The 16,644-nt window shown below is 37.3% G+C and overlaps 1 long non-coding RNA gene across 3 annotated transcripts in view; it reads left to right on the top strand.

Moving 5' to 3' along the window:
• Positions 1–10,167: 10,167 nt before the first annotated feature.
• LOC146545704 (uncharacterized) overlaps positions 10,168–16,644 on the top strand; it is a 22,854-nt gene continuing 16,377 nt past the window's right edge. The window contains exons 1-3 of one of the 3 annotated variants that reach the window (XR_014880884.1): positions 10,168–10,432; positions 10,571–10,714; positions 15,635–15,708. This is a non-coding gene — a long non-coding RNA (uncharacterized LOC146545704). The remainder of the gene's footprint in view (positions 10,433–10,570; positions 10,715–15,634; positions 15,709–16,644) is intronic. The other 2 variants (XR_014880885.1, XR_014880883.1) reach the window with 2 other exon arrangements.

Below are 16,644 nucleotides of genomic sequence, written 5' to 3'. Positions count from 1 at the left end.
GATCACTGCAGGAACTACCAACCTGCCAGTATCACCCCTTTGATAGGAAAGATCATGGAGCAAATTCTGCCGGAAGCTGTGCTAAGGCATATGGAAGATGGGGGTGATATGAGAGAACCAGCACAGCTTCACCAAAGACAAATCCTGCTAGACCAACCTAGTGGCCTTTTATGATGGACAAGAGAAGATCCACTGATATCATCTATTTGGACTTCAGTAATGGGTGAAGTACTGGCTGCAGGATCAAGTCCAGAGACTGATGGTCAATGGCTCAGTGTCTGGATGCAGATCAGTGATGAATGATATCACTCAGGGATTAGCACTAGGACTGGTACTCTTTAATATCTTCATCAATGTCACTGACATTGGATTTGAGTGCTCCCTCAAAAAGTTTTCTGATGATACCAAGATGTGGGGTGAGGTTGACACACCAGAGGGACAGGATGCCATCCAGAGGGACGTAGACAGGCTTGAGCAGTGGATTCAGGTGATCCTCATGAGGTTCAACAAATTCAATTGCAAGATCTTTCACCTGGGTTATGGCAATTTCTGTCAGTACAAGCCCTGCTGAAAAAGATCTGAGGGTACTGGTGGATGGGAAGCTGGACATGAGACAGCCATGTGCCCTCACAGCCTAGAAAGCCAACCATATCCTGGGCTGAATCAAAAGAACTGTGGCCAGTAGGTTGAGGGGGGTGATCCTGTCCCTCTACTCTGTGCTGGTGAGGCCTCATCTGGAATAGGGGGTCCAGATGTGGAGTCCTCAATACAGGACCTACAATACATAGACCTGTTGGGATGTGTCTAAAGAAGGGCCACAGAAATGATCCATGGAATGGAACACCTCTCCTATGAGGATAGGCTGAGAGAGCTGGGGCTGTTCAGCCTGGAGAAGAAATGGCTTCAGGGAGACCTGATAGCAGCCTTTCAGTATGTAAAGGGCAGGCTATAAGAAAGAAGGGGACAGAGTCTTTAGCAGGGTTTTTGGCAACAGAACAAGGGGAAATGATTTCAAGCTCACAGAGAGTAGATTTAGGTTAGATATAAGGAAAAAGTATTTTACAGTGAGGGCAGTGAGGCACTGGAACAGGTTACCCAGAGAGGTAGTGGATGCCCTGTCCCTGGGGACTTTCATGGCAAGGCTAGATAAGGCCCTGGGCAACCTGATCTAGTTGTGGTGCCCTTGTTCATTGCAGGGGAGTTAGACTAGATGATTCCTCTATGATTCTATGATATTATTCTCAAGCTTTTTGTCATATTCAGGTGCCTTAGACCTTGGAGAATCTCTACATTTTTGTCTTTAGAATTCCATGATATAGAACATACTCTCTATAGTGTTCTCCTGACATTTAAGGTAAAGTTACCTACCAAGATACAATTGGCCACTGAGGATGTCTAAATGTGAAGCCAAAGAGGGCTGGAGTTCAGTTCCTAGGCAGTGTAGATGGCTAAGGACTAATCCCCACTGTAGAACATATAGCCTGTAGGTTGATGCTTTTGAGAGGTCCAAAACAGATGTAAGGGCAAAGAAATAATTAAGTGGAGCAGAAAACCAAATGTCCAGTGTTTGAGGTTGTTCTCTGACCTGGCTTTATGTAAAAATATAGACATAGCTTTAGAAATCTGACTGTGTCCCTCACATCTCAGTCTGGGTTTAGTTTTCCTGTGTAGAAGATGTATTCCAGGCAGCTGATCTGTTTAGAATCACAGAGTCACAGAAATACCAAGGTTGGAAAAGACCTACAAGATCATTCAGTGCAACCATTCACCTATCATCAGTAGTTCTCACTAAACCATATCCTTTAACACAAAATCCAAACGTTCCAGGGTCGATGAATCCACCACCTCCCTGGGCAGCCCATTCCAGTGCCTGACCATTCTTTCAGAAAAGTAGCGTTTCCTAAGGTCCAGCTTAAATCTCCCCTGGCACAGTTTGAAGCCATTCCCTCAAGTTCTACCACTAGTTACACGAGAGAAGAGGCTGACCCCCAGCTCACTACAACCTCCCTTCAGGTAGTTATAGAGAGCAATAAGGTCTCCCCTGAGCCTCCTCTTCTCCAGACTGAACAATCCCAGCTCCTTCAGCCACTCCTCATAAGGCCTGTGCTCTAGACCCCTCAACAGCCTTGTTGCCCTTCTTTGAACCCTCTCCAGGGCCTCAATGTCTTTCTTACAGTGAGGGGCTCAAAACTGGACACAGTACTCGAAGTGCAGCCTCACCAGAGCTGAGTACAGGGGGACAATCACTTCCCTGTTCCTGCTGGCAACACTGGTTCTGATGCAACTCAGGATGCCATTGGCCTTCTTGGCCACCTGGGCACACTGCTGGCTCATGTTCAGCCAAGCATCAATAAATATCCCCAGGTCCATTTCCTCTATGAAGTCTTCCAGCCACTCTGCCCCAAGCCTGTAGCATTGCCTAGGGTTGTTGTGGCCAAGTGCAGGACCCAGCATTTGTTGAGTCTTGTCTTGTTGAACCCCTCCTTCCTCACCTATCCTTCCTGAAGAATTTGTTGCCAGCCATTGCAGCACTCCAGTCATGGGAGTGGCCCCACCATGTTTCTGGCAACTAGGTCATAGTTAGCCTGCTGCACAATGGCTTCTACCTCTTCTTGTTTGTTGCCCATGCTGTGTGCACTGGTGTAAAGGCACTTCATCTGAGCCCCTCGCCTCACCCCTAATCCCATTATCAGTCCCGTGAGTATACAGGATGTAGAGATTTTTAAAAATTCATTGGCAAATCTTCAGGAGCTGAAAGTGAGAGCGCTAACTTGGAAAGTGTCAGGGTTAGCTTTGTGTCACTTCTTTGTCGCAGACAAGGGCAAAGCAGTCTCCATGAAAACGTTTTCTCCTGCTGATTACTGCTGTACTCATATCAGATGGTGGTATGAGGCATTGTCATCCTTTGAAAGTTTGGGGCCTATAAATTCTTTAAGTAGATTGATATACCAGTGTTAGAGGTTCCTGCAGCATATAGATTTTCAGGGCTGACTCAGAGCATCTCTTCAGTCTAGAGAGCAGAGCTAATTCAGAGCTCAGAGACAAGTTGGTTCCTAGAAGTGGGATTTAGGAGATAAGGAGATGGTCTCAGTGAAAGAAATGAAAGTCTTTTTTTTTTTTTTTTTCTTTTCCCCTGTTACAGAATAAAGAAAACTTTACATTCCTTTTTCTGCCTATGAGCCTGAGAAATAATGCCATCCCATTCTTGTTTTTAAATTTCACTTCTAAATCATTGCAAAACAAAACAGAGTCAGCAGATAGCACAAAGTGTAATAAAGTAATTCAGATCTTGGTTATAAAACAAATGGAATAGTTTATGAGAGGGAATGCTGAAAACACCATTTCAACATTTACACACAGGGAAGGAATGATCTTTTTTTTTCTCTCTCCTCTTTCTGTCCATTATGCTTTTTCCTATGTCTCTAAGAAATGCTTGACACTGATGAAGCTTAAGTTGATGAATGCTTCTGCAAACAAAGAAATACAAGTGCTTAAAGGATTGTCTTGCATATGGCATCCTGCATTCCTGGTGTTGTCTGCTCTGCTACAGGGACAACTACTTGTGTCTCTGTGATGATACTGACTGGCCAGTTGGGCAGGCTGGCTTTAATCTGGCTTTTATAGCCCTTTACCATCTCAGAAGTCAACTTTATTGGACTAATTAAAATTACGGTCTTCCTTTGTTAACACCATAGGGTAGAGCAGAGATGCAGCAAACTTAAACATTTTTCTTATACTGAGTTTATGAATTCTTTTTTTATATTCCATATCTGAATTTGTAAAGTGCAATTTTCTGTTGACCTTGCCTGCCATTTGTGTTTTAAGACCAAAGATTAAGAAAATGTTAGTCAATGGTATGTCATGTTACTTAAAGATCTGTTTGCAACACTGATTGCAAATGTATTTTAACTGGTCAAATTTCAGTAAAATCAAGACTGACTAAAATGTTTTAATGAGTCAAATTTCAGTAAAACCCAATCTTTTCTATTTTTCGTTTTAAATCTCATATTTTCTACTCATGGCATTTTGCTAAGATGAGGCTTTGCTCCATTTATTTTATCTAGAAAGGACTACCTTCATAAATATAGCATTTAGAGAAAATTTAAATGAAGATAAACTCAGATGATTTCATGAGAGTCTTTAAGGCACAGAAGGAGTGATCTTGATATCAGTGACATGCCAGAATTACTTTGTTCTTCCATGTATAGTCAACTGCATCAAATTAATTATTTATTGGTTAAAATAACTTTTTATGTTAATATTTTACCAGGTCAGTTCATGCTACTGCTGCTATTCCGTTGAGCAGAGGCTATTGCTGGTTTAAAGGAAGTGCCTGAATTATTCCCCACTTACATGGGCAGCATAATATCAGATGGACTTAAGCAGCTCATGTCACAGCACATCTTCACACATGTTCTTGATGAAATTCTCACGACAATGGTGAAAACAACACTGATTTCCAGTTACAGAATTAAGGCATGAATGAATCATCTTTCTTCGTTTACTGATTTTATGTAAAAATGATTAGATCTTTTTATTATTACTTCCATATTATTAAAGCTTCATCTACAGAGGAAGAAATGATCAAAAACATTTAACACACTAGATCTTTTTTCATTATATGTGGTGTTATAACTGCCTTGAGACTTTTTATACCTTCTGTTTCTTCACAGAATACTATTTACTTCTTAATGAGAATGTCCCTTATTGATTTTTATGTCCATAAGACCAACTATTGCTTCTCTTTTGCCTGCCTGTATTTCTTGAGGTCTTACTATTCAGCACATTACAACCGTACTAGTAAATTGAGTGGTAACAGGGTATTTTCCTAGGCACTGTATTCAACTTCTGTTCTTTTACATTATTAGATGTTCTCTATGTCTTTTGGCCAGGACATCTCCCATTTTGCTAGTTATTTTCCAGGCTTGAGGCTTGGTACTGACAAAGTTTAGTACCATTCCCAACTGGCAACATGTTTATGGGAATAGCAAACTATAGAAGGGATTTTAATGTAAGATGTTGATGCTAGTTTATTCCTATCTGAAAGGATTACTTTATCTTGTGAGAGATCTCAAGAAATTGGATAAGATAGTTCTAAAGGATTCTATGTTGCATTGTTATTCTCAAATGCTTAAAGGAGATCCAGAAGTAAGACTTTTTTTTTCCATTGTAAGTCTGTTCATGAAAACAATTAATAGCTTTTTTGTCTTTTTGGTTCTCAAAGAACTCCGCTCAGTAGACTTAGTGCTTAACTATATGAAATATTTGTTGCAGCTTTTTTTTTTTTTTTTTTTTTTTTGTAACAGCAGAAACAGTGACTGTAGTTCATATTTTAAGTTTAGAGAGTGCTGTCGTACTAATTTCTAGATTCATAACATTTTGCAGTTTTTTGTTCTGTGCAATCACAGTTGTCACTTTTTAAGTGGACCTGTTTGCTATTTATTCATAGAATCATAGAATGGTTTGGTTTGGAAGAGACCTTTGAGATCATCTAGATCTAACCCTCTGCTATAGGCACAAACACCTCCCACTAGACCAGGCTGCTCAAAGCCCCATCCAGCCTGGCCTTGAATGCTTCCAGGGTAGGGGCATTTATAACCTCATTGGGCAATCTGTTCCTGATTCTAGTCTAAATCTACCCTCTTCCAGTTTAAAATCATTTTCTCTTGTCCTGTAGTTACAACTTTATTCTATTTTTTGAATTTGACTATGGCCTTCTATCTATGTATATATGCTCTCTTTGCTGTAAAATAGTGGATTTGTTTCTGCTAAATAGGCTAGGAAATACTGACAAAGGAAGATCTGAAAGCTTTTTAACTTATTAAAAGGCAGCCCTGTGCAGGCCAGAAACAATTTTCTAAGAGATTTATTTGCACATTTTGTTTTGTTACCTTTAAATTTGCAATAAAGTTATCAATTACTGATAAACTAATTTCAATAACAATCTGCAGAAAAATCAGTTATTTCCTTTCCAGCTCCTTTTAACTTGAACTTAACTTGTTTATAAGTTCACAATTTACAGTTTGCATTTAGAGTTTACTTGTTTACAATTTACAGAAAGCCAAAATAGAGCAGCCAAAAGACAATATTTTCCTACTTGTTAATCCCATTTTAGGCCTGTATGTTTTGACTAATTTTTTTTATTTCAAATACCTAAAGACACATGTCAGATTGGTAGGCAATGAACAGGTAACAAAGTTCATTTTGGAAAAAGAAAAGATGGAGATAGGCTGTAAATGCATTTTAAAATACTTTTGTTAATGAAGACATCTTTCAGAAAACTGGAAGTAAACAGCTCCACAACCCAAGGCCATGCCCCCAAAAAGTTCATTTTCTTCTGTGAAAAATCTTCCTTCATCAGAACTTGGTGTGGGAGCAATAGACTGAAAGCCAGAGAAGGATTTTTTCAAAAATTGATTTATATGCAAATCATGCTGACCAAACACACTAATTGCTATGTTTCCCTTTATGTATTTACACTTCCTTTCTCTGTATTAATAAACCTCCTGTGAAATCAGATCTGAAGAAATCTAGATTCCATAATACAGTTTAAAGAATTTAATTTCAAAAGTTCAGACAAGAAAGATGCGTTTTTATAGAGCATGTTGGCAAAATGCAACATCATTGTATTGGGTTACACTGCAGTAGAACAAGTCTGACCTAGTTGTGGCCATCTCAGTGTCTTTGATTTTGGAGGAAATATAATGATGGAGGATTTGGGATTTCATTTCATGAACTAAGAGCTTGCCTGAGTTGTGTATGCTCTGGTTCATTCCCATGTCTGTTCCTGCTAACCATAACATTTGTCTCATAAATTGTCCTACCATAAGCATTTCCTATAACTCTGTTTTCATCCAACTGGGTTTATGTTTCCATAATAAGGAAATGAAAGAACTGCAGAGACTCAAGGCATGGCTTTTGATAGGAATGTAACAATGTACTGCTAAGACCATAATTTACTTCATCTACAAAGCTGTGTAATGGGGTAATAATGATCTATATAGCAAGTTTGTTTTAGTGTGGGTAAAATATTACAAAACAATATAACTGGGAATTAGGAGGAAAGAATCACTGTAGACTTTGGTTGGATATCAGTGCTAACACTGTTGTTTTGAGAACAAGAATGTCTTCCAAGTTTATGAAATGCTTGCATAGCTCAGCAGCTGGAAAATATCTTCAGATGTTTCCACACAAATTGTATAATCTTTTCAAAGGAAGAAGATTTCATTAATTTTTTTGATCCCTGGAGAAGAGGAGGCTCAGAGGAGATCTTATTGCTCTCTACAATTACTTGAAAGGAGGTTCTGGCGAGGTGGGAGTCAACCTCTTCTCCTGAGTAACTAGCAATAGCATAAGAGGAAACTGCCTGAAGTTCTGCCAAGGGAGGTTGGGATTGGATATTAGGAAAAAATTCTTCTCAGAAAGGGTGATGAGGCGCTGGAACAGACTGCCCAGGGAGGTGGTTAAGTCAGCATCCCTGGAGGTGTTCAAAAAACGTTTAGATGCTATTCAAAGGGGCATGGTCTAGTGAGGATATATTGATCGGATGAGATGATCTTGGAGGTCTTTTCCAACCTTGATAGTTCTATGATTGTTGATTCTATGAATTCCAGAGAGCTCAAGGTTATCTCAATATCATTACCTTTACTAGGGAGATCAAAATATTAGAGAATTTATTTGCAAAAAATTGGTACCTTTCTGCGCTCAGAAGTATGTTCATTTAAAACCAACAGTTCAATATAAATTTAAAAAAGAAAAAAGCAAATGTATCTGTGAAACATACTGACATGCAAATTCAAATTAAAAAAGAGGTTTTTTTTACATGCTTATGAATAATTTGTAATGAGTACCATACACAGGTAAAAAGAATACACCAGCACAATAGCTGCTATATCTATGCACACCACAACCATTACTATTCTGCAAAGTTCACCAGATAAATTCTGCCTGTATTAAAAACCTGAAACAAATCTCTCTTTCTATTTCAAAATGAACAAATGTCTAATAAGAAATTTGTGCTATATACCAATTCTTATTTCTGTTCTGACAAAAATTTACAAACCAAAATTAAAAAAAGTATTCTTCTTAATTCATTAGGTTGAAAGCAGAGAGGGAACTAACAAACAGTGAGCAAGGGCCAGATGCTTCTTAAGGGACAGAAGCCAATGGTAATACTACAGTCACGCAGCACCAAGTACGGCAAGGTAGACAGGACAGTATTAGAGATGGTGGCTCTGTCAAGAGTCAAGAGTCTATCTGTTCAAGAGTCTAGAATGGCTTGGGTTAGAAGAGATAGCATCCCAGTGATGAGACAAGGTCTGAGGTCAAGATAGAAGTCATCTTTTTTTTTTTTTTTTTTTTTTTTTTTTTTTTTTTTTTTTTCATGGGTTCATCAAAGATAATCATTTTAATCATCACAATTATTGCTGGATTTCTTTGAGATTATGTCAATGCTGTGGAAGCAGGAGGAAGACCTGATGATCTTTGCTCTAAATATTGTGGTTTTGATTAAACATACACAGAGATTCTGTGAGAAGTATGAAACACTATTCTGCCTCTTTTCAGAATTACAAAGTGGAAGTTTGATAACATAAATTACCTGTTATCATCCTTGGATTCAGGTTCTGAAGTTGATGTTCAGTTCTTCATTGCAGTTAGTCTTCTTGGGTTAGAAACTTTCCTATACCATTTGATCAAGACAATATCTCAGTTTTGCTAAGAGTCATTTTTTGTAAATGTAAAATTGAATATCTGATTCTGAGTTGTCAGTATTCCTTTGCAGGCTGTAAATAGGAGGGAATGAAAAGAAAATTCCAGGCAGTAGCTTTAGTTTCCAAGGAAAATTAGTAGGCGAATAATGATCAGAAAGTATAAATCTTCCTTCTATATATATGACCACTCTTCTAGCTAGCAGTGTTTTCAAAAAGAAGTTTATCTTATTCTGATGATTTCAATATGCTAAATAGAGTTTTATCCATTTAATAATAAAACTTCCTGGTTTTACTGCCTCCCTGTTCTCCAAGAGTGGTGCTTTCATTTTGGATTTCCTGTGCCATAGGATGTATCATGCTGTGATATATTGTCCTTAGGCTTTTATAAAAACCCAAGATTTTTAAACCATGGAATTTTAACCTCATGTAACAAAATCCTATGAATTACACGTTTTGATTTAGAATAAGATTATAGCTAGTGTACTCTCAGAACAAAGCTAAAATTATTTTCATGTTTTAACTTCCTTATTATGCAACTTGGGAGCTGAATGTTAACAAATATTCCATTCGTTTTGTTTAAAAGTATCTGCTTCAGTGAGCTGAAAAAAAATCTAGCCTTTAAGGAACAGAAGGCAAAATAAACAGGAGATCTACTTTCGTGTTCTCTTAAATACACAAGCAGAATTAAACTGAAAATATTCTGGGAAACTTGACTGTGGGCTTCAGTGATTTACAAAACTACAATCAATATGCTCAGGATTGGTGAAGTAGTTGGAAAAAAATAATATACATCATAAAGAAGATAGCTAAGAAAGTTTAGCATTAAAAGAAAAGTTTGACAATAGGAATAAATACAACTTCAAACTTTCTTTCACAATATAGTCATGGCAAAAAGTTCTTGATTGGTTAAAGAAATATTTACAATATATATAAAAGAGAATTTGTGAATTGTTTCATCCTGTTTCTGATCAGAGATCTCTGTTATTTACATTTGGTGAAATGGGGAAGCTTCTAACATGCCAAGCTACTAATATACAATACCATGCACAGCGAAGTATTTTCTCTTTCAGCAGGAATTTCTCAGAAGTGGCAATGAAGATGGCAATAAATACTATATTTTTGCCAGGTCACTTTGTTTTTTCCTTTCTGTTCTCTGAGTCAGGGAATGGAAGAAGTGTTTGAAAATGAAAAGTAATTGGAATTAAAATGAAAGCCTTGAGAACTATGACAGGGCACATTTCTCTGAGCAGATTACTACCAAATTAAATTTAGATGCAAAACTAGGAGGTCTTTAATAAAACTGAGAAGACTGAAACAGACTCTTACTGTTGCTTTCTGGAGAGTAAGCTTCTCCAAATCTGTAGCTAGTTTTTTCCATGTAATGCATTTCCACAGATCATATTCTTAAAATAAGTAATGTGAGAAAGTTATCAGTATAGGAAGCAGGCATAACCTTTGTTAAGATTTTGTGATTTTTGGTTTTCGGTATTCCACATCATAACATCATGTGGGACACTGGGAGTTTAACTAATGCTCAAGTTCTGGGTACCTGCCCGGAAGAGAAGAAGAACTACATTCCCCAGGGGACTTTGTGGTCACAGAGGAGGTATAACTCCTAGCAAGTTCACCTGATGAGCTCTTTCTTATCCACTCTTCTTCGTCGGCTCTCCTCCTGTCCCCCTGCTGCTCAACTGGACTGCGCATATCACCTCAGCGTTGTGGTGAGACCTATCCACCTTTTGGACATTCTCTCTCTCATTATATTTGATTTATTAGTTTCAATTCTAATTATACTGTATTATGGTGTGTTATCTTGCATTCTGATACTATATTTAGTAAATTAGTTTGTTTCTCCTCAGATCGTTGCTGCTATTTTTAATTATTTTGGGGTCCCCTGTTCCCTTTTTCCGGAGGCAAGGATTTTGTGAAATCTCTCCACCCCACTAGTCACAGAACTGGGCCGAACCAGCCTGTAAACCATTGACAACCTTATCTCCATATGTGTAAGTTGTATAATTTTTGTATTAATAATTATTGTGTCTTTCCTAACAAACTTGAATGCTCATACAATGATGAGATACTCTGAAGACATACTGGTTGAAATAGTAACTTATAAATGTATATTTAAGAGTGGCTAGAAGCTCTTATCAAAATTAAGAATGGTGCTGACACAGGTAAAAATGTTAGCTCATACCACATAGATTTTGGGATTCCTTTCCGCACGTTAAAGAAGGAAATAGTAGACATAGTTCTTCAATGCACCATGATGTGATGGTTTGCCAAAATTTGATAGTCTTTTATTACAGTCCTTTGGGTTATTTCTACCTATGTATCATTTATGCATCTATTTAAACTTCTGTCTATCTATCTATCTATCTGTTAATCTATCTATTTATCTGTCTATCCCAAATAATATGCACATTGCATGCATCTTTGATACAACTTAAGCTTCGGATTCAGTAAGAATTGGATCAGATACAAGAGGGGCACATGTTAATGAGAAGAAACTGCTCATTTTGAACCCTTGAACATAATAAAAAATATGCGATTATAATAATCTCATTTTGAAGATGTGAAGTACATTTATTCTATCATAAACTCTGAAAAATTTTCTAATAGATGACTGCATTAAGACTTGCAAGAATATATTTTACTTCAGAAAAGAGTTTCTATATGATATCTAGCACTTCTGAAAATTCTCAATTCAGCTATTAACATTAGCAAATCATTCTATCAAAAAGATTTTTCAAAGAAATATTCCATGCAAACGTGCAAAAGTGCTAAATATTCCCCCCCCCCTAGTCTCCTTTAAGATAGCAGTTTTTAACTTGTTTCCACAGAATGATAGATCCGTAGGAGTTGGGAGGGTCCTCTGGAGATCTAGACCAAACTCCCTGCAAATTCAGGTTTTCCTGGATAATTAATTTCATTACTGGGCCAGCTGTAAAGCAAGCATTTTTTAAAGTCAGTCTGTCCTATCCGAATTTCTCCTTCTTTATCTATTCGTCTGTTTGTCTATGTATTTGTTTACTTTGGTGCTTGAAATGTAACAGTCTTCAGAAAAGCTTTATGGATGTGAGGCCACTATTTTGCATGTCAAAAGCAAATTTGCAACAGATTTCAAGGAAGTCAGGAGCCACAATCCAACCCGATTTCACAAGTCTCAGCTAGCTTCCACTGAAATCAATAGGAGGCTTTCCTTTGAGTTCAGTGAGAGTTGGAATAGATGCAGAAGGGGCACTTTATAGGGAGAGAAAGCTATTTCATTCAGGATTTTTGTATATAATTAAAGAAATATTCCATTATTCACGTATATGAATGCCAATTCATTGTGCCATGTCTTTCATGATTAACAATGGCTGGATAGCACCCAAATGAAAATTTTGGCTACTTCTGGTTATTTGGCTTAAGTGGAATGAAACATAGTGTGCCAGATTCTTGCAATACCATATGTGTATGCCAAGGAGGATCTTTCTACATCACATGAAGTTATTTTACATGGGTTGGGTTTAGAAGGGAGTGTACTCTTTAAAGAAAGTTCACACTGCTATTAAGAAATACTTTTATTATAGAATGGTGTAAGTGTAATATGCTCAGCAAAAAAAAAATTAATACTGATGCTGATTATAAGATCCTATAAACATTGTTTCATGTATTGCTTAAACTTGCACAAGACTAGCTTCTTCCATAGCCAGAATACTTGGAGACATACTCTGGAGCAGAACCATACTGCCCTCTGTCCCACAAATATTCAGAAACAGATGTTCAGCCACATATAATCTTGCATTGGTCCTATGCATTTCCACTAGAAAAGCAATATATTGTTGCTGTGCTTTATAAAGTTCAACAAGTCTAAATGAAAGATGTTGCACTTGAGTTGGGGCAATCCCAGATATATGTATGGACTGGAAGAAGAACTAATTGAGAGCAGCTCTTTGAAGAGGGGCCTGGGGATTCTGGTGGGTGAAAAGCTGGACATGAGCCAGCAGTCCAGAAGGCCAACTGTAGCTCAGGCTGCATCAACAGAGGGGTGACCACTAGGAAGAGGGAGGTTAGTGTCCCCTCCACTTTGCCCTCGTGAGACCCCTTCTGGAGCACTACATCCAGATCCAAGGTCCTCAGCACAAGAAAATATAATGGTGTTGGTGCAAGGACAGATAAGTGCCACAAAGGTAATCAGAGGGCTGGATAAATTTTCCTATGAAGGACTGCTGTGTGAGCTGGACTTGTTCAGTCTGAAGAATAGAAGGGTCTGGGAAGACTTTATTGTTGCCTTCCAGTAATTAAAGGGAGCTTATAAACAGGAGGGACACTGACTTTATACAATGGCAGATATTGATATTAAACTGAAGGAGGGGATGTTTTGATTAGATATTAGGAGGAAATAATTTATTCAGAGGGCAGTGAGGCATGGGCACAGGCCGACCAGATAAACTGTGGATACTTCATAGCTGGAGATGTTAAAGGACAGGTTGAATGGGGCTCTGGGCAGCCTTATCTGGTGTGTGGCACCTGATGATCTCTGTGGTCTCTTCTAACCCAAGCCATTCTATGATTCTATCATTTATCCATAATTTTTCTCTTTCTCCATATACTGTGTATGATTGTGTAATGCGCACTGTGCCAGTGCTTACATTGTTATGAATTATATACAGTCATATTAGAGGTATTTTAAGTTCCAGTGAACATACTGTTTCTAGACAGTGGCTACTTTATAGCTGTGCTGTCATAATATCTAGCTCTTCAACCATAGTAAATACTAAATATTACTCTTCATTAAAAAAAAGTCTTCCTTAATGTTCTTTCCCTCAGTATCTAGAAATACTTTTTTTTTCTCCCATTGGCTATGTCACTATAGTTCTCCCTGTGCTAGTTAGATTTGCAAGAAAGCAATTCTGCTTTTTCTTCCTGCTTCTCCTCAATCGCCTGCAAAGCTTTCTCACTTTGCTTCAAGTCTTTATTAACACTTTACTATTCCAATTTATTTTAAAAAATAGATAAAATTAAAAAAAAAAAAACAACAAACAGGCTTCTGGTAAATGGTGTGTGCCTAAGTGTGAAGAGAGAGCTTTATCATGGAAATAGAGATTAAATAAAACTTTTTTTTTTTTTTTCCCCCTAGACAACTTAAAGCTTACTACATTAATTTGCCTGAAGATGGAATTTCTTATTTTTTTTCTTCCTTCCTGCACGTGGCAGATCAATTGTGATGGCAAATGTCAATCAAACATCAGTAATGTCAAAAAAAAAAAAAATCAGAAATAAAAGCATATGTATAGATTCAGTTCAGATATATCCTTTGGGTTGTCTTAAGAAGTTTTATTTTCTTCCCACATTATTATATTGTTCATATTGCTAATGTCAATGATCATATTTGCCATTGTAGTGTAAGGGAAATAAACATTTTTAATAGCTGTTGGAATGGGACTTATAAGGGTTGTTCAAAAAGTAGTGTGTACTATTTGGCCACCAACTTCGGAGGCATATGATGGTGGAATGGCAGTAGAGGCTGAACCTTCCCACTAACATTTTGTTGCATTGTGTTGCTTTGTGACAGATGGTGACAGAGGGGCAGTATAACAAAATGGTGTCTGACATGGGAGTGTGTATGGAGCAAAGGTGTGTCATTGAATTCCTCCCTAAGGAATAAATGTGCCCATTGACGTTTATACAATCTGATACACTGACAAACTCACAGGAAGGATGCAACCCTTCATACTGGAAATTCATTACTCATAATTTGAAGGGTGGTTACAGAACTTCGATAACTGGGAAGAAAGCATTGCTTAAAGGATATGCAGATGATGAAGTACCTAAGCTAAGAATTTGTAGAAAAGCAGATTAGGCTAATGTTCAATTATGTCATCAAGAGAAATGTCTGCCTCAGATTGCATCTCCCTTGACTTTTCTTCAGGCTTTACTCAGTTTATTAAGTAAGTTTATCTTTCTTCTATGTTGAGAAAAGGATCAACAGGTCTTAAATAAGGCAGAAGGTATCGTTCAATGTCAGAAGCTTTATATGCCTTTGAATAATAATGATCATTTTTAAAGGAATTTTTTTTTTCCTAAGACCTTCACATTTCATTTTGGAAATAACTTGTAATCTAAAGAAAAGTGTGTGATCCAAAAGTTCACCTTTTGTTTCTTCTTCCACATTATGATGAAAAAGAAAAAAAGAAAGTTGTGAGTTCTGTTGTTACTGAGAAGGTTTGTCATTGCAGTTTCTGAGAGAAATCAAACTGTCCTGGATGGTTTACAAGGAACGGCTGTGCAGGTGGGAAAATAAACTGCAGATACTCCAACATCACTTCTGCAAGAAAAAAAACAGCCATTCCCCTGGCCTTACATTGTTCCTTTTAGATCTTGTTTTCCATGTCATTTTTCCAATGTGGGGGGAAAAAAAAAAAAAGGCTTTGGTTATATTTTGTGCTTTTGATTATGACAGAATTGAGGACAACAACAGCAAAAAAATAATATATTCCATGTAATTTCATTAGGTTTTTAAGATAAACTGTTTCTCTCCAATCTAGATATTGCTTCTTGCCTCTGCTACCAAATTGGTAGTCTTTTGTTCAAGATCTAAACTTCAGCATTTACTTTCTTAAGTTAGTTGAAGTATATCTTTTTCATGGCTTTTGAAGAATAATAATTGTTTTTTCTTGGGCCTTCTATGTTTCTGCTGACTCCAGACAATAGTTGCATTTGCGATTAGGTAAAACGTTAAGCCACAATCATGGAAACAACGATTATATCCATTAAATTGAATGGAATCTGGTAGATTATATTTTTAAGATTTCTTAAGATTTTCTACGGTAGTATTGGATGCATTGGGTTGCTGGCAAGGCTTGGACCAATCTAGAAAAATAAGGCAATAGTAGTGTAATATTCAAGTAAGGTTTCATTTAAGTTTGTTGTTATTACAGGTAGAATGGGGTTGGTCTCTTCCCACTGGTGACAGGTGACAGGACAATGGGAAATGGCCTTAAGTTGCTCCAGGGTAAGTTTAGGTTGAATATCACAAAAACTTCTTTACAGAAATGGTTGTTAAGCACTGGAATAAGCTTTCCAGGGAGGTGGTTGAGTCACCATCCCTGGATGTGTTTAAAAACTATTTGGATGTGATGCTCAGGGACTTGATTTAGCAGAGGTTTGTTAGGGTAGTATGGTTAGGTCGTGGTTGGACTCAATGATCTTTAAGATCTTTTCCTACCTGAGCAATTCTATGATTCTATTCAGTCTTGTACATAACCCAGCTTTTAAAATAAATACGATTTCTCTGATTATTAGAGTACTAAAATTAAATAAACTTATAAGCAGGAGGAACTTTCTAGGTCGGAGTCCAGTCCCTTTCTAGGACACAGATTTTAATAAAAATATCCCTTTTGCTCTTTTATGGTGCAGTTAGATAGATCCTACTAGGAAGTATATAGTAAAGTATGTTAAGACTTTGTATAGCTTCTTTGTTTAAAATAAATGTTTTTTTAGTCAACACATTAACACACAGGGATGGAGAAGACTTCTTTAAAAGTATAATGACATGCTAGTATGCTTAAATCAGAGGAAGTCATTAATGTCTGAAACAAAGCTCAGTGCCTATTTCATCTGTATGTTTTCTCTAAACATCCTTGGAAATTCAAAGAGGAATTGTTTGCAGGAGGAGATAGCTTTCACCCAAACTTCCAAAAACAGAAGGGGCCACAGTGCTTTACAAAAGTGATACCCTCCACTGAATCGTGCTAACATGTTCCTACAGCCATTCTTTTAAGAGCCTTCTGTCAGTTTGTGGTATACTGTGAAACTTCTTCATACATCCTCAGCTTTTTTAAAGAGTCTTTTCCTTGCTTAAGGTCTGTTCAAGAAAGTAGATTTAATTTTGTAGAGAAAACAGATAAAAAAATGCACTGTTCAGCAATCAGCATTTTGGCTATAAAAA

Source organism: Meleagris gallopavo, chromosome 1 (assembly GCF_905368555.1).
Source record: "Meleagris gallopavo chromosome 1, MGAL_WU_HG_1.1, whole genome shotgun sequence".
Taxonomy (NCBI): Eukaryota; Metazoa; Chordata; class Aves; order Galliformes; family Phasianidae; genus Meleagris; species Meleagris gallopavo.
The sequence above is the reverse complement of the archived record's forward strand: the minus strand, read 5'-3'. Positions and strand labels throughout refer to the sequence as shown.